The 19,284-nt window shown below is 42.2% G+C and overlaps 1 protein-coding gene across 1 annotated transcript in view; it reads right to left on the bottom strand.

Annotated features, from left to right (window-relative positions):
- The window catches only part of STAG1 (STAG1 cohesin complex component), a 423,041-nt gene extending 421,852 nt beyond the window's left edge, over nucleotides 1-1,189 (bottom strand). The window contains exon 1 of the mRNA XM_030873418.2: nucleotides 992-1,189. The gene's annotated coding sequence lies outside the window, so the exon portion shown is untranslated. The remainder of the gene's footprint in view (nucleotides 1-991) is intronic.
- Nucleotides 1,190-19,284: the final 18,095 nt, after the last annotated feature.

Here is a 19,284-nt window from a genome sequence, read left to right as displayed (position 1 = left end):
GCGTCCAAAACCATCCCGTGATTTATACGCCCGGGGCACGATTCTCTGCAATGTGAAGAAAATCGATAAAATGTCAAATGTTGGTGGAAGGGGTGACGTGACAATCCTAAAACCTGAAAATTTCTTAGTCCCTACAGCACACAAGAAGCACCCCGTTTGGACTCTCCAATCGAGGCCCAGGTCCAAATCCAGGCACTCCAGTTTCCCAGCTCTTCACCACCACCACCACCCCGAGAAAGGAGGGAAAACAACTTTTATTGGCCTCGTCTCCTGGGGGGCTGGCAAACTAGCGGGGCAGTGCTCCGGCCTGGACACGTTTCACAAGGAGGCCTCCGTCGGGGGCGGGGAGGGCAGATAGCGGGAAAGCCCGGCTTCGACGTCCCCTCTGCCCCAAGCGCCAGCCCCCCACTCCACCCCACCGAGAAGAGGCCTGGGCCGGCCGCCACGCCGAGCGACCCCCCGGTCCCTCCGCCGAGGCGAGCTTGTTGTCATGTGACGCCGCCACCGCCGCTAAAACACCGCAGAAACGCAGGGCGGCGGGCGGCATTCGCACCAGCCCGCCTCGGCCCGGCCCCGCCGGGCGCGGGCGAGTCCCGAGAGTCCAGGCGGGGGGGCGGAGGGCGGGCTTGGCGGCGGGCCCGAGCGCGCCACAAAGGCTTCCGCGCCCGTCGCCGTAGTGCCTGAACGGGCGGGGGCACAATTTTCGGGGCCCGCGAGAGGGGTGCGGAGCGACCAGGGCTCCGGGGCGCCCGCCGCGCCCACAGTCGTTCCCCCCGGCTCCCGGACGGCCGGCGACCGCCGCGCCCCGCACAGGCCCGCGCGGCCTCCCTCCCCCGCGCGGGGCCCGCGCCCGGCCCGCCCGCTCCCCGCTCGCGCTCTCTCGCTCTCTCCCGGCCTCCATCTTGGATCGGCGCTTCCAGCCCCCGCGCCGCTGCCGCCGCATTCCCCCTCTTTCCCGCCCCCCGCTGCCGTCGCCGCCGCCCGCACTCACCTCAGCTGCCCATCCGGGCGCAGCCGGCCGTCGACCTAGTTTCCCCCCAAAAGTCTCCGGTGTGTTATTCCCGATGTGGGGGGGTTGTTACGGGGTGGTCGCCGGGGGTTCGGGAGCGGGGGCCGCGCCTTCAACGGAGCTGCAATCCTAACCCGCCATCTGGTGGCATTTTCCACACGCCAATGGCGCCGCTGCAGACTTGGGTCCGGACCGCCCTCTGCTGGCCGCCGTGCTTACTGCCTCGCTGACGGGACGGACCTGCCCGGAAAGGGGAGGGAGCTGAGGCGCGAGCAGGCGGCCGCGGCGGGGACGCGCGCAAACGCTTTCCTGTGGGGATTACGCGCACGCGCGCCAGCGGGGCGGGAAACGTGGCCGCTGCGTGGCGGCCCGGCCCCCGCACGGAGCGCTGGCCCAGCTCAGCCAATCGCGAGCGGCGGATACCTCTCCGTGAGGGCCCTGTAGACTGTTCGTGGCCGCCCGAGGCGGGCGGAAGGATGGCCGCGGCGGCGCTTGCGCGCCCCGCTAGCTGAGCTGCTGCCCGCCATTTTTGGAGCTTTTCCGAGACCTGGGAGGGAAACCCGCCCCCGGCCCCTCCACCGAGGCCCCTCCCCGGGTCGCGGAACTGGCGCTTCCCCGCAGCCCCGCCCGGCTCCTGCTACCCCCATCCCCCGCCCGGGACGAGCTCTGCGGAAACGCGAGGGGGTGGCGGCACAAAACTCTGCTCCCGCCTCTCTTGGGTTTCATGAGGGCCTCAGAGTTTAGCATTGTACTAGCGATTTATTGTTGACTGTTGACGAGCCGCTTCCCCCGGCGCGGGTGTAAAGGTTTCGAGAACTGTTTGGGACCTCCCTCGCCGCCGATCTAGACCCAACACTGCTCGCCGCAGGCCGATTGGCGTCGTCCCTGCGTCTGTAAAGCAGATCCTCTCCGTGATGCCGGCTTTGCATAAGGCGGCAGCATTGGCTAGTTAGTGAGTAAAGAATGTAGGTAGACTGGGAAAATATAGCCTCTGCTTTGGAATCAGATTTCACCTTCCACAGCCTAGGACTACTCTCAGTAGCGTGAAATGGACGTGAAAATCCTAGCCTTTTAGCTGCCAAAAGGGAAAGTTGATTAACGTGAGATCATGACCAAAATATGCCGCTGAACGTCGCCTTTCCCTACTCTCCACCCGCCTCTCTGTGGCCGTGGCTTCTACCTTTCACCCACTCACAACTTTCAATACAAAAGTGAATCCTTAGTCTCCCAGGTCATCAGCCCCATTTATGACTAAATCTCTGTTACTATACCCAGCTCTATTTCTGTCTTGCCTTAGAATCGCTCAACTCTTTTTTAGTAGTCTTAACGGCCAGTCTCCAGTAGATTACCCGTATTTCTGATTTCTCTCCCAAGGGTCACAGGTATGTGGGTTTTCACTGGAGGAAGTCACAATTCTACCTGCTTGGTATGAATTTGTGACTGCACTCCCACTTACAATTTTTTTCACTCATCTTTGGTTGACTTCCTATCGTATTCTCCCCAAGGACTATTGAAGCTTTTCTTGTTAAGGTGCCAGTCCCAATCCATACTAATAGATAAAATCATCTAGTTTCCAGGGATAAAAGCTATGGAATTCCAATTCCGGTTTGATATTCTCTCCGTATTAAAATATCTGTAACCACACCCTGTTCATGACCTCTCAAATTCTCACCAAATTAACCCATTCCCCCCCTTCTCTCCAAAGCTAGTCTTTCTTCCTGGACTACGTATGCCGTCCCTTCCCATTTCCACCTTCCACCACTTTCCTAGGTGGTTATATCTTCAACATCTTGCCATTGGCTTCTGTTTTTCAGCAGTTTCCATGGTCATTTTAAAAATTTCAGTACTACTACTCCCTCCAGTTACAATACTATCAGCCTTCTTTTCACTGTCACATTTCTCAAAAGAAGCAGTCTCCCACCTTCATTACCACCTTATTCCTTAGCTTTTATCAATCTAACCGATAACAACAAACTGAATTTACACTTTCAGGTCACAACCATTTTCTCATCCTCTTTTTCTTGGCACACCCAATCCTACACCCTCCTTGAAACCCTATTTCCCCCTTTTTTAAGACAATTCCTGGGATCTACAACCTACCTGGTTTCCTGGTCTTCTGATTCCTTGGCTAGCACCTCCTCTTTTTTCCAATCCATAGTTCAACTCCTAGCTCTCTGTTCTCCTCTACTATCCTTTCTCTTCAAAAGTCTCTTTATATTACTATCTGTTCCTGATTGTCTCTTAACTAACATTCCTCATATTCAGCTTTCTTGCCCAAAATTCAGCTCCAGCCCAAAATTCAACATTTAAGGTAATGCATCTTTCTTATTCAAGTTTCCTGATTTCTCTTAATAGCATTGTAATTTCAGATACATTCAAGCTTTAGCTATTTGGTAAGATAAAGTAATAGGTCCTATAACAAGTTAACTTTATTGCAGAATCACACATTTCCCAGGAGCCTCTGCTTTCATGAAATTCTTAATCAAGATTCCAAAGTTCTTGGCAAAGATTTTCAAACACCACAGTTTTCATTAACAGCTTCAGGTCAGAGGTATGAACAAAATGTCAGAAAGAATACCTGGAACTAGTGTAGGTAGGTGCTAAGGGTTCTTAAGTATTATTTGGGATAGGGAATAAAGTATCAATAGAACAAACATTTGCTTAGTCCAAGTTTTCTGGTGCCCTTTGGAATTTCTACCTCATTGTTCGTTTCAAATTATCTGAAATGAGACCGGGCCCACTTTGAAGATTCAGGTTGATAGGTTAGATGTCTAAAGAAGCACATGCTGAGGGCTTCCTCCCTGGTGGTGCAGTGGTTGAGAGTCCGCCTGCCGATGCAGGGGACATGGATTCGTTCCGCTGATCCGGAAAGGTCCTACAGGCTGCGGAGCAGCTGAGCCCATGAGCCATGGCCGCTGAGCCTGCGCGTCCGGAGCCTATGCTCCGCAACGGGAGAGGCCACAGCAGTGGGAAGCCCGTGTACCGGAAAAAAAAAAAAAAAAAAGCACATGCCCCTTAAGCTTTTATTTCAACTCAATCTTTTAGCCAACCTGGTCCAAAAATATAATATTAAATTTAATATTATAAACTTAAAATTGCATTTACAGAATTACACATTAATGTAAATGTAATATAAATGCTTTACAGACTAAACGGCTAACATTTATTAACCAATAACGTGAAGATCTTTGCCTTATAACATAAAAAGCTAGTTTGTGACTATTTAGATGGCAGAACTCCTTTTAAAATTTGGCTGAACTTATGTCTTTTTCCCTTCTGGATAATTTTAGCATGAAGAAGATTTCAAAGTTATTCCATTGACCTTAGAGTCCTGCTTAAAGTAAAAGACGATCAGCCAACTTGTTTCATGACAATAATGATGGCATTCCTTTCACAGAACCTTTTTTTTTTAATGACTTAATTTTTTTAGAGCAGTTTTAGGTTCACAACAAAATTGAGAAGAAGGAACCAAGATTTCCCATATACCCTCTACCTACACCCATTATAGCCTCCTCCGCTGTAATCAGCATCATTCAACCAAAATGATACAGTTGTTACTGAGAAAGAACCTATATTAACACATCATAATCACCCAAAGTCCATAGGTGATTCCTTAGGGTTCACTCTTAGTATTGTACATTCTGTGGGTTTGAACAAATGTATAATGGCATACATCCATCATTATAATATCATAATAGTTTTTTCATTGCCCTAAAAATCCTCTGTGCTCTGTGTATTCTTCCCTCCTCCCTCATCCCTGGCAACCACTGATTTTTTTACTTGTCATATGGTAGGTAGGCTTTTCAGACTGGCTTCTCTCACTTAGTAATATGCATTTAAGCCTCTTCCATGTCTTTTCATGGCTTGATGGCTCATTTCTTTATAGTGAATAATAATGCGTTGTCCAGATGTACCACAGTTTATTTACCCATTCACCTACTGAGGGACATGTTGGTTGCTTCCAAGTTTTGGCAATTATAAATAAAGCTGCTATAAATATTCCTATACATGTTTTTGTGCAGACATAAGTTTTCAACCCCTTTGAGTAAATATCAAGGAGTGTGATTGCTGGATCATATGGTAAGAATATCTTTAGTTTTCTAAGACACTGCCAAATTGTCTTCCAAAGTGGCTGTACCATTTTGCATTCCCACTGACAATTAAGAGAGTTTCTGTTGCTCCACATCCTTGGTGTTGAAAGTATTCCAGTTTCTGGCCATTCTAATATGTATATAGTGGTATCTCATTGTTGTTTTAACCTGCACTTCTCTGATGGCTTGTGCTGTAGAGCATCTTTTTATATGCATATTTGCCATTGTATATCTTCTTTGGTGAGATGTCTGTTAATGTCTTTGGCCCATTTTTAAATTGGGTTGTTTGTTTTCTTACGGTTGAGTTTTAAGTGCTCTTTGTCTATCTTGGATAACAGTCCTTTATCAGATGTGTCTTTTACAAATATTTTCTCCCAGTCTGTGGCTTGTCTTCTGATTCTCTTAACATTGTCTTTTGCTGAGCAGAAGTTTTTAATTTTTCTGAAGTCCAGCTCATCAATTATTTCTTTCATGGATTATGTCTTTGGTGTTGGGTGATACCTAAAAAGGTATCACCCTACCCAAGGTCATCTAGGTTTTCTCCTAAGTTATCATCTAGGAGTTTCATAGTTTTGCACTTTACATTTAGGTCTATGATCCATTTTGAGTTAATTTTTGTGAAGGATGTAAGATCTATGTCTAGATTCTCCTTTTTTTTTTTGGATATGTGTGTCCAGTTCTTCCGGCAACATTTATTGAAAAGACTATCTTTACTCCACTGTATTGCAAGATCTATTGATTATATTTATGGTGGTCTACTTCTGGGCTCTCTATTCTCTTCCATTGATCTATTTGTCTATTCTTTTGCCAATATCACAACTGTTTTGATTACTGTAGCTTAATAATAAGTCTTGAAGTTGGGTAGCATTAGTCCTCTACCTTTCTTCTTCTCCTTCAGTATTATAGGGCTATTCTGGGTCATTTGCCTCTCTATATAAACTTAAGAATCAGTTTGTTGATATCCATAAAATAATTTGCTGGGATTTTGATTTGGGTTGCATTGAATCTATTGATCAAGTTAGGAAGAACTGACATCAATGATATTGAGTCTTCCTATCCATCTCCTCATTTATTTAGCTCTTTTCTGTTTGCATTCATCAGAGTTTTGTAATTTTCCTCATATAGATCTTGTAAGAAAAACTTTTCAAAGTAACATTTGATTCATGATTGTTCCCTTTTCCATGACTTTTACAGAGTTCTAGACACAGCTACTGGATAATTAGACTACAGAAAAGTCTTCTGATTATGCTTTCTCACACTTCACTTTGACTACTTCCACATACCACATGAATATCTAAAACATAGTATTTTGGGGATCATGACCACTGTCCCATTTTACTCTCCCAAAATCAAGTATTCTTCCTTTGCATTTTTCACTTGGCTACAGGATATTTACTGTTGTTTATCAGCCAGACTTTCGCAAAAATCAGAAATGGTTTTCCCTTCTTTTCTACTCTTGCAATTAAGGTGTGCTGCCAATTGGTGGCAGTAATGTGCCATAGTGTCCTACCTATCAGATTAAACCATGATTTTTCCATACCATTTGTTTTCAATTCCTTCTAAACATGAGCAATTAATTCTGTCCCAAGATGGGTAATAAGACAGAGCCAGAAGACCTCCCCTTTCAGAATCAGTAACCTGGGTTCAGGCAAAATGCTATCCCCCCAAAATGGAGGAACAGAACTACTCAGACACTTTAAAAAAGAAATCTCATAAGCAGAGGGCTGGAACTCATGAAGGTAGAGTTAAGAGCTCTTAAATATCATTTAGGGTAGAGAAAAAAGTATCAGTGGAACAACCATTTGCTTAGTCCAAGTGTCTTGGTATCCTTGGAATTTCATTTTAAAAGATCTAGAATAATGCCTGACATATTTTAGGGAGTCAACCTTGATAAAGGTAGATGTCTGAAATATTGTTTCCATATAAACAGAGCAACCAGCCTCTAATTTCTTTTTCCAGTCAAAGAAATGCACATATGACAACAAATAAAATGAAACAAATTAAATTGTAACAAATCAGATAGCACAAAAGAATTTATGATGAAAAGCAACAAATCTCATGCTAATCCTTTCTACCTCTAGGACCAGTCCCCAGGGACAACCTCTTTTGCATATTTTTGTTTGTGATTACTTCAGTATTTCTAAATATGCTTATATCAGCTTTAGACAATCTCTAACAACTCCTTGGTACAAAAGATAAGGATTATGTTAACATCCATTCTTCCAATATTTAAGAGTTACATTAATTTTACCTCTTTTGTTGGTTATCTTTGTAACTTTTAGTAGTACACTGTGAAACTCTAGACAATATTTCAACCTTAGATAGTATTTCGACTCTCTGATATTAATACCACCATTCTTCCTTCCCACCTACTCACCTCCCTTAAACACAGTCAATATCTTTTGTGTTTTGTCTATTAGTTGACTCAAAATTAACAGCCAGCTTCCAGGCTATGGAGAGTGCCAGGATTACATTTTCTTCTCTTCAAGACATCTGTCACATCCACTAGAAAGCCACTCAAAGGAAAATGTGCAGAGTATCAGGATCAAACGGATTCTCTTTCCTTATTATCCCCTGCCCAAATATTTGTGCTTCACACTTGAGCGGTAAGCTGCTTTGTTTGGCTTTATTTCTTGTAGAGTTTCAAATAGCCGTTGCGGAACACGGTCTCTAGGCGCGCGGGCTTCAGTAGTTGTGACGCTCGGGCTTAGCTGCTCTGCGGCATGTGGGATCTTCCCGGACCAGGGCTCGAACCCATGTCGCCTGCATTGGCAGGCGGATTCTTAACTACTGTGCCACAAGGGAAGCCCTAAAGAAAATCATTATTTCTTAAAAAGAACTTTTTTTTGCATGTTTCATACTAATTTAATCAGACTTACATAAGTGATATCTGGACTGTGAGATGAACTGGGGTCTAATATTAGTTTCCTATTGCTGTTGTAATACACTGTCACAAACTTAGTGGCTTTACAGCAACACAAGTTTATTATCTTACAGTTCTGGAGGTCAGAAGCTCTAAATAGTGTCCACAGGACTGAGTTCTTTTGAAGGCTCTACGTGAGAATCCACTTCCTTGCCTTTTTCAGCTTCTAGAGGCTGCTCGCGTTCCTTGGCTCATGGCTGCTTCTTCAGATCACTCCAGCTTCTGCTTCTGTGGTCACATCCTCTCTCCTCTCCGATGTGCCCTTATAAGAACCCTTGTTATTACACTGAGAAAAAGAACTTTTTTTTTTTTTTTTTTTTGGTGGTACAGGGGCCTCCCACCGCTGCGGCCCCTCCCTCTGCAGAGCACAGGCTCCGGACGCGCAGGCCCAGCGGTCATGGCTCACGGGCCCAGCCGCTCCGCGGCATGTGGGATCCTCCCAGACCGGGGCACGAACCCGTGTCCCCTGCATCAGCAGGCGGACTCCCAACCACTGCATCACCAGGGAAGCCCAAGAAAAAGAACTTTTTTAGTATAAATATTACATGCATGTGACCAGTTCAAAAAGTTACTTACCTATCATTTTCCCTTACCCTCTTAGTTCTCCTCTCAAGAAGCAGCCACTGTTATCCATTTCCAGAAGCTTTTGGATTTTCTCTTTAATCTTAGTGTTATGATATTTCTATGGATCAAAATTTAATAACAAGTTACTAGGACCAGAACTGCAATTTTTTTTCTGAATACATGTAAACAATTAGTGAATATAAGCATCTTCTGTCAATGGTATTTAGGGAGACATGCATTGAGCACTTACTAGTATACATGGCAGATACTTGGTGTTTTGTTTGTTTGTTTTGTTTTGAGGGTTTAGTTTTATTTTGCTACAGTTGTATTGAGGTGTGATTGACATATAATAAACTACACATATTTAAAGTGTATGATTTAATGATCTGTAACCTATATAAACCTATGGAGCCATCACCATAATCAATATAATAAATATATCCATCAACTCCAAAAGTTGCCTCATAGACCTTTGTAATCCATCCCTCCCTGCCTTTATTCGTCCATTCAGGCAACCACTGATCTGCTTTGTCACTAAAGGTTAACTGCATTTTCTAGAATTTTACATAAATGGAATAATACTTTCTTTTTTGTTTTATTTCTTTACTCAGTACAATTATTTTGAGATTCATCCATATGGTTGTGTATAGCAATCATTCATTCCTTTTTAGTGCTGCTGTAGTATTCCACCATATGATTAGACTACAATATGTCCATTTACATGCTGATGCACATTTTGTACATAATTTTTTCTTCTTATGGTAAAGCTGTTATGAACACTCAAACACTGTGATTATGTTTTACTGGATTTGATCTTTTGTAGGTAGACTAAAAAGGCCGTCTGTAGAGCAAGGACCAAAAATTCAAATGCCTACAGGAGCCAGACAGATAATATAAATAAGTAGGGAGGAGGGGAAAATTTGACGTAATAAAAGCAACAGTTTAAGCTTTACGGTGAGTGGCAAACTGACATTTGGTATCCATGTTGGGATGGGTGGAGATTATGACAAACGGGAGAGCTTGAACCCAGTTTAAAGCAGGTAGCTTCTCAGAATCATCTGGTTCTTGCCAGGCTGTCCAGTGTTGCCAGGGTTTCCTTTTTTCTTTTTCTTTTCCCCAAGGGCAGTCACAAATCCAGATTGTATGTGAAGTTTCTTAATTTTTTTTTTAAATATGGAAACAAATGAAAAATAAAATTCAGGAATCAAGACAGGAGGGAATCAAAATATTGACTTGAATAAAAATCCTGCTATTTGTTCAATTAGATACTGAATATATTCATTGTATTATTCTCTCTTTTTTGTTCGTTTGAAATTTTCATAATAAATACAATTTATAAAAATTAGCTTGGGGGCTTCCCTGTTGGCACAGTGGTTGAGAGTCCGCTTGCCGATGCAGGGGACACGGGTTCGTTTTCCGGTCCAGGAGGATCCCACATGCGGCAGAGCAGCTAGGTCCGTCAGCCATGGCGGCTGAGCCTGCGCGTCCAGAGCCTGTGCTCTGCAACGGGAGAGACCGCGGCAGTGAGAGGCCCGCGTACCGCAAAAAAAAAAAAAAAAAAATTAGCTTAGATAAAGCTAATTAGAGAAATACCTTTGGGTTGGCAAATGGGCTTGCTAATGGTCCCCTCATGCAACGGAATACACCCATCACCCAGTCATAAGCAAAACTGGACAACCTCAGGCTTTCCCGTGAGATTCAGGCCTTCCCCATAAGCTTATAACATTGAGGAGCAGAGAATTTGTTGAATCCTACTGACAAGCCAGGGGATAGAGAAACAGAAAGGAAGTTAGACAGAATCAGAAACAGAGGAAGCCCAGAAAAGGTTTAGTCTTTTAAGCTTGATTCCTTCTAATCTCATCTACCAGAGAAGTCATTCCTACTTCTCTGGGAAGAGAAAGATGCTGAATTCTTCTCATTCTTTTTCCTTCTGGGGAGTAGAAATTTTCTTCCCTCTATGAAAACAAAAGGAATGAGAAATTTAAATGCTTCACCCCTGTGGTGGGCATTTTGATGCACTGCCCAGATTCCCCTACTATAAAGACTTGTCCCAGGTACTGGGTGCTGTTGGCAGAATCTTTGGAACCTTCAGGATTGCTACATTTGCAGAAAGCTACATCGCTCAATGTTAGGCCCCTTCCCAGGTTGCCCCACATTCAATTACTGAACAAAGTTGGGGTATAAGAGCCTGACCATCTTAGCCAACTTGGGTCAACTCTGAAGGTTAATTCTAATCTCCTGACCTCACTACGGGACCTGCATACAGCTCAGTTCTCCCTCTGCCCAATCCTGCTTCCTTCTTCTCTGGTTCACAAGTGTTAGTTCCAAGGGTACTCCTTAATAAATATCCTGCCTGTTAAACTCTATCTCATACTCTGCTTCCCAGGAACCAACCTGTGACGTTTAGTGTCAGGAGTGAGATCTGAGAAAGTAGGCCCTAAGATGGGGTCTTGGAGTTTGATCATTAGCTGCCCACCTGACAATAAGGACACCATCACACAATTACAGTCCAATTGTTAAAACTTTCATGGATGGTAAATCAGGTTGGTAATTAGTGGAAGGCTATGTATTAATGGATATGATGTATCAGGTACTTGAGACATATGGGGAAAATAGTAACTATAAGGACAATGAAATTAACTGGTCCTGTAGAGTGAATTGTGTCCCCCTCCCCTCAAATTCATATGTTGAAGTCCTAACCCCCTACAAGATTGCATTTAAAGATAGGACTTTTAGGAGGTAATTAAGGTTAAATGAAGTCTTATGAGTAGGATCCTGATCTGATAGGATTGGTGGTCTTATAAGAAGAGGAAGACACCTCTCTTTCTCTCTCTCTCTCCTTCCCTCTCTCCTTGCTTTTCCTCTCCTCTCCCCCTCCTCTTCCCCTCTCTCCCCACCACACACAGGGAAGGAAAGGTCATGTGAAGATATAACCAGAAGGCTGCTGTCTGCACACCAGGAGGGGAGTTTTTATTAGGAACTGAATTGGCTGGCACCTTGATCTCTTCCCAGAAATCTGAAAAATAAATTTCTGGTGTTTAAGTCACCCAGTCTATGGTATATTGTTATGGCAGTCTAAGCTGACTAAAACAGGTGATTATTCCTTAGCCAGATTAATGCACTGTAAAAAGATAATGAAAAGCTGAGTGATTAACCACCAATTGAAAGCTAAAATGAAGACTACAGGGTCTCTTTTGTAGTGCATAAAGTGGCTCTCATCTCCTGCAGTGGGAGACCAGAATAAACTCAGGGTGGCTAAGCTCCAAAGATTAAACTTTTAGCCAAGACAGATATACTAAGCCAAGGTCAGGGCCCTGGTTGGAAAAGAATGGGGCTTGACACAGTAGATGAGGATATTTCCAGAAGAGGCCTGCCCTCCTCTGCTAAGACCTATCACTTCCCTCCATTGTTCAGAGATGGTGAAAAGACCTCTTCACATCAAGACAACAACTGTTCTCCCTCTCAAGATTTGTTTTCAGGTTGCCTCCCATCCTATAGGCCTTAACTGATGATAAGCCTCAATGTGCTGGATATAATAATGTAAGAAAGGGATTATACCCAAAAGGAGCTTTAATATACAGTCAGCATAAATTGAGAGACTATATGTAGGATTGAATTTTGAGGGTGCTTGATGAACAGAAAGGGAATATAAAGTTGGATAAGGGAGAAATTGGGAGCACTCTCCTAGTACTAAGGATTTAACAACATAAAAAAAAAAACCCAAGAGTCCCTCCCATCAGAAAGCTTGCACAAGCCTCTTACATAGCCTCATCCACCAAAGGGCAGACAGCAGAGCAAGAAGAACTACAGTCCTGCAGCTTCTGGAACGAAAACCACATTCACAGAAAGATAGACAAAATGAAAAGGCAGAGGACTATGTACCAGCTGGAGGAACAAGATAAAACCCCAGAAAAACAACTAAATGAAGGGAGATAGGTAACCTTCCAGAAAAAGAATTTAGAATAATGAGAGTGAAGATAATCCAGGACCTTGGAAAAAGAATGGAGGCAAAGAGCGAGAAGATGCAAGAAATGTTTAACAAAGACCTAGAAGAATTAAAGAACAAACAAACAGAGATGAACAATACAATAACTGAAATGAAAAATACAATAGAAGGAATCAGTAGCAGAATGACTGAGGCAGAAGAACGGATAAGTGACCTGGAAGACAGAATGGTGGAATTCACTGCCATGGAACAGAATAAAGAAAAAAGAATGGAAAGAAATGAAGACAGCCTCAGAGACCTCTGGAACAACATTAAACTCACTAACATTCGCATTATAGGGGTCCCAGAAGGAGATGAGAGAGAATGACCTGAGAAAATATTTGAAGAAATTATAGTCGAAAATTTCCCTAACGTAGAGAAGGAAATAGCCACCAAAGACCAGGAAGTGCAGCGAGTCCCAGGCAGGATAAACCCAAGGAGAAACACACTGAGACACATAGTAATTAAACTGACAAAAATTAAAGACAAATTATTAAAAGCAACAAGGGAAAAATGACAAATAACATAAAAGCAACTCCCATAAGGTTAACAGCTGATTTCTCAGCAGAAACTCTACAAGCCAGAAGGGAGTGGCATGATATATTTAAAGTGATGAAAGGGAAGAACCTACAACAAAGATTACTCTACCTGGCAAGGATCTCATTCAGATTCGGCAGAGGAGTCAAAAGTTTTACAGACAAGCCAAAGCTAAGAGAACTCAGCACCACCAAACCAGCTCTACAACAAATGCTAAAGGAACTTCTCTAAGTGGGAAACACAAGAGAAGAAAAGGACCTACAAAAACAAACCCAAAACAATTAAGAAAATGGTCATAGGAACATACATATCGATAACTACCTTAAGTGTGAATGGATTAAATGCTCCAACCAAAAGACACAGGCTCGCTGAATGGATATAAAAACAAGACCCATATATATGCTGTCTACAAGAGACCCACATCAGACCTAGGGACACATACAGACTGAAAGTGAGGGGATGGAAAAAGATATTCCATGCAAATGGAAATCAAAAGTAAACTGGAGCAGCAATACTCATATCACACAAAATAGATTTTTTTTTTTTTTTTTTTTTTGCGGTACGTGGGCCTCTCACTGTTGTGGCCTCTCCCATTGCAGAGCACAGGCTCCGGATGCACAGGCTCAGTGACCATGGCTCACAGGCCCAGCCGCTCCGCGGCATGTGGGATCCCCCCGGACCAGGGCACAAACCCGTGTCCCCTGCATCGGCAGGTGGACTCTCAACCACTGCGCCACAATCTAAAATAGATTTTAAAATAAAGAATGTTACAAGAGACAAGGAAGGACACTACATAATGATCAAGGGATCAATCCAAGAAGAAGATATAGCAATTATGAGTATATATGCACCCAACATAGAAGCACCTAAATACATAAGGAAACTGCTAACAGCTATAAAGAGGAAATCAACAGTAACACAATAATAGTGGGGGACTTTAACACCTCACTGACACCAATGGACAGATAGATCATCCAGACAGAAAATTAATAGGGAAACACAAGCTTTAAATGGCACAATAGACCAGATAGATTTAATTGCTATTTATAGGACATTCCATCTGAAAACAGCAGATTACACTTTGTTCTCAAGGGCACACAGAACATTCTCCAGGACAGATCACAACTTGGGTCACAAATCAAGCCTCAGTAAATTTAAGAAAATTAATCATATCAAGCATCTTTTCCAACCACAAAGCTATGAGATTAGAAATCAATTACAGGGAAAAACACGTAAAAAACACAAACACATGGAGGCTAAACAATACATGGCTACATAACCAAGAGATCACTAAAGAAATCAAAGAGGAACTGAAAAAATACTTAGAAACAAATGACAATGAAAACATGATGATCCAAAACCTATGGGATGCAGCAAAGGCAGTTCTAAGAGGGAAGTTTATAGCAATACAATCCTACCTCAAGAAACAAGAAAAATCTCAAATAAACGATCTAACCTTACACCTAAAGGAACTAGAGAAAGAAGAACAAACAAAACCCAAAGTTAGTAAAAGGAAAGAAATCATAAAGATCAGAGCAGAAATAAATGAAATAGAAACAAAGAAAACAATAACAAAGATCAATAAAACTAAAATCTGGTTTTTTGAGAAGATAAGCAAAGTTGATAAACCTTTAGCCAGACTCATCAAGAAAAAGAGGGAGAGGGCTCAAATCAATAAAATTAGAAATGAAAAAGGAGAAGTTACAATGGACACCGCAGAAATTCAAAACATCATAAGAGACTACTATAAGCAACTCTATGCCAATAAAATGGACAACCTGGAGGAAATGGACAAATTCTCAGAAAGGTATAACCTTCCAAGACTGAACCAGGAAGAAATAGAAAATATGAACAAACGAATAACAAGTAATTAAATTGAAATTGTGATTAAAACTCTTCCAACAAACAAAAGTCCAGGACCAGATGGCTTCACAGGTGAATTCTACCATTTAGAGAAGAGCTAACACCCATACTTTTCAAACTCTTCCAAAAAATTGCAGAGGAAGGAATACTCCCAAACTCATTCTACAAGGCCACCACCTCCCTGATACCAAAACCAGACAAAGATACTACAGAAAAAGAAAATTACAGACTGATATCACTGATGAATATAGATGCAAAAATCCTCAACAAAATACTAGCAAACAGAATCCAACAACACATTAAAAGGATCATACACCATGATCAAGTGGGATTTATCCCAGGATGCAAGGACTCTTAAATATATGCAAATCAATCAGTGTGATACACCATATTAACAAATTGAAGAATAAAAAACATATTTACAAAAACCCAGGAGACAGTGTGAATTTGCTACTAGGATGATTTCTAGAAGCATGGAAAAAGTGATGGCTCATAGGAAGTTGGGTTAAAATGCCATAATTACCATGAAAAGAGTGGAAGAAAGAATTCAAAGAATCCGACAATTGGTCATGCTACAGACCATATACTATGTAAAGATGAAAACCCACAAGATGATCAAATTACTGAAGGCCAGGAGGCTACACCATATGTAAGGACATAAGAAATGTACTGTTGTGAGGGGCACCAGTCTCACTAAGAAGCTCCATGGTGACTTTCTATAAGCCAGAGCTGATGGTAAAGGAAGCCATTAAGGAACTAGGTTTAATGATAGCAACAGGGATAATAGGACCCCCAAATGATAGAGGTCAGGTTATGTTGTTTAATGGTCAGAAGCCAAGTTGGACAATTATTGTAATATAAATTCAGAGGAGCAGCCAGTGGGAAGTGACCTACACAGAATTACGCAGACAATTAATAGAATATGATGTCCCTAGGGGAAAAATAAATGGGCAGTCAATAAAGGTACCACTCAGTTTGTATCATCAGTTGTATTCAAAACTGCATAGTCAGGAGACTGAGGTAATCGCCCCAGTTAAAATCATGATTCCTTGCCAAGTTTCCAAATATGAATCTGTGTTTAGACCTGGAGCTCACTAACTTAAGAAGAGATCAGGTCCCCAGGAGGAAGGAAACCTGTAATACCATGCAAATGTACTCAGTAATGATTTCCTCAGTTTTTCGCCGAAGGTTGTTCCAGAACCCTTGGACCTAAGGCCATTTACTCAGATAACTGTGCACAGGGAAAATGAGAATACATAAACATTTCAAGGCTTGTTGATCATAGAGTCTGAATTGACACTGATACTTGGAGATCCAGAGAATCATCATGGTCTCCTTTTCAGAGTAGGTGCACATAGGGACCAGGTAAAATGAAGTCCTATCCAAGGTCCAGCTCACAGTGAGCCCAAATGACCTATAGATTCACATGTTAGTCATTTCTTCAGTCGTCATCGTCACATATACAAGCAGAATAGATATACATCACAGTTGGCACGACTCCCACATTGGGTCCTTGCTCTATGAAGTAACAGCGATCATAATGAAAAAAACCAACCTGAAGCCTCTGAAACTTCCCCCTCCCTTAGTAGACATAAATTTTAAAAAGTATTGCTGGGGAGAATGATGGAAATTATTGCCACTTCTAAAGATCCACAGGATGAAAAGTTGGTGATCCCCATCATACCTCCATTTTTTAAAGATGAATTTTATTTATTTACTTATTTATTTAGACCACTCCACAAGGCTTGCCATTCCCTGACCAGGGATTGAACCGGGGCCCCGATGGTGGCAGCATGGAGTCCTAACCACTGGACTGCCAGGGAATTCCCCATACCTCCATTTTATTCACCAGTCTGGTCCCTGCAAAAACCAGACCGATTCTGGAGAAAAATACAAGATACAATTCTTTGCTAAAGCAGAATAACATAGACGCAGGTACATGGTATGCGACTATTAAACTGACAAGTATGTTCTTTTCCATCTATCTCAGAAAAGAGAATCAGAAACAGTTCTCATATACATGTAATGGATAACATTTCTGCCCCAGGGCTGTTAATTTTCCCACCCTTAGTAATAACATAGTTGTCAAGAACTGTGAAGGGTCTGAGATTTTACCCAGTTTGCAAGTTGACAAGTTAGCCTGCCACTATTGTAGATGCTGGCAGAAGACATGAGACTCCTGGGTCAGTCAGTAGACTTAATTGTTCACAGCACAACAAGCAGCGTGAAGCTTACATTTGCACTAGTTTCCCTTGTTCCCCAGGAACCATGAGGAAGATGTGAGGTGGTCTAGATAGAGCTGTACATGCAGTGGGTTTGCTTCATGGCTGAGATACTCTGAGTTTAGAGAAACTTTTATCAAACAACCTGCCCAAACTTTTCCCCAGACAGAGATATTATCTTTATTATATCAAACACCAAACAAAGCTGTCTTTTGCAAAATCATAAGCTATCACTTATAAGTGGAATAAGAAAAATGACACCAATGAACTTATTTACAAAATAAAATCAGACTCACAGACATAGAAAATAAACTTATAGTTACCAAAGGGGAAAGCGGGGGAGGGATAAATTAGGAATTTGGGATTAACAGATACACACTACTAGATATAAAAATGATAAACAACAAGAATCTACTTTATAGCACAGGGAACTATATTCAATATCTTGTAATAACCTATAATGGAAAATAATCTGAAATAAAAGATATGTAACTGAATCATTTTGCTGTACACTAGAAACAATATTGTAAATCAACTATATTTCAATTTTTTACTTAATTTTATTTTTATTTTTAATTATTTTTTCCACTGTGCTGTGCAGTATGCAGGATCTTAGTTCCCTGACTAGGGATCGAACCCACACCCTCTGCAGTGGAAGTGTGGAGTCTTAACAACTGGACTGCTACAGAAGTCCCTGCTATATTTCAATTTTCTTAAAAAAAGAGTTGTCTTTTGTTCTGAAGAGAGATACTATCTCTATCTTATAAGGTTGTTCCTATACAAACATCCTTGAAAAAATAGTTCAGAACAAAAGCTGTTGGTGTCTGCATGTAAGATGAGCAGAAACACAAGAGATCCATGGAAAATTGTCTCCCAATTCTGCAGAATTGGAGGTATAGGTCTCCAAAGGCAACACAGTTTCACCAGGGAACACAGCAAGACTCCCAGTGAGCTACAAGCTATGGCTGCTAACCCAACTTCTTTGTGTTCTTTGACTCCAGGGACCTTTGGGCAAAAAGAGGAGTCACGATTCTGGCATCAGAAGGTTACACATGGAGGTAGAGAGGAACATGTTTGGCGTTCAGGTGATCCAAATGCACGTCTCTTGGTGAACTCTTGTCCAATTTTGACCATAAGTGGACTAGTGTAGCAATCTCAGAACAAGAAGGACATAGTGACAGGGTTCATACCATTCAAGGTTGAGGGTCTGGGTCATGCCACCAGCCCAGCAGGTATGATAGTTTAGGGTAAGGGGAACACAGAATGGATGGAGAAAGAAGGAGACAATGAGTATCAGTTGAAGCCAGAGACTAACTGGCTTCAGTTAGGGGTTTTAGTTTGTGCCATTAACCTTCTTTTTTAGTATTTCCCACAGAAAAAGAGGCCCATCCTAATTATGGTGTTTCTGCTCCAAGAACATAAATGAATAAGTATATCTGAATAGAACAACAGGTAGATTGTGTTACCTAACCAAACTCAGGTTCAGTTGCCCAATGCACAGCAAAGCCAATCTACGGACACTGGGTTGTAGTGAGGGAAAGTATAGCATTTATTGCAAGATGCCCAACATGGGGCCATGCAAGGAAAATGGGCAGCTCATGCTCAGAAGACTTGAACTCTCTGATGGTTTTGGGGGAAAGTTTTTTAAAGGCAAGGTGAGGGAGAGAGTCCCATATGCTTGATCAGCCAGGGGACATTCTTTTGATTGTTGCTGGTGAGGTGACTGGGTGGTATTTTGGGAATCTCAATCATCAACCTTCTGGTTTGGTTCTGACTGGTCTACGGTCTATGTGCTAGCGGTCACTATGCAGTGAACTTCTTCCATCTGGAAGATAAGTAGAATTGCTGGGTCAATGGGTATATGGATTTTAAATTGTATCATTAATTTTAATTGCCCTTCAAAAGGATAGTACCAATTTATACCCACAATCAACAAAACAACTCAAGGATATGGGTCAGGATAATATCTATAGCCCCTGAGGAGGAACCAAAGGTCCTTAACTTCGCTTTATGGCTAAACTATTATTATTTTGTCTTGCTTGACTTCTTCCTTCCTTTCTGCATTTTCTTCCTTTTCTGATTAAACTTGC

This window comes from Globicephala melas, chromosome 4 (genome assembly GCF_963455315.2).
Source record: "Globicephala melas chromosome 4, mGloMel1.2, whole genome shotgun sequence".
NCBI classification, from domain to species: domain Eukaryota; kingdom Metazoa; phylum Chordata; class Mammalia; order Artiodactyla; family Delphinidae; genus Globicephala; species Globicephala melas.
The sequence above is the reverse complement of the archived record's forward strand: the minus strand, read 5'-3'. Positions and strand labels throughout refer to the sequence as shown.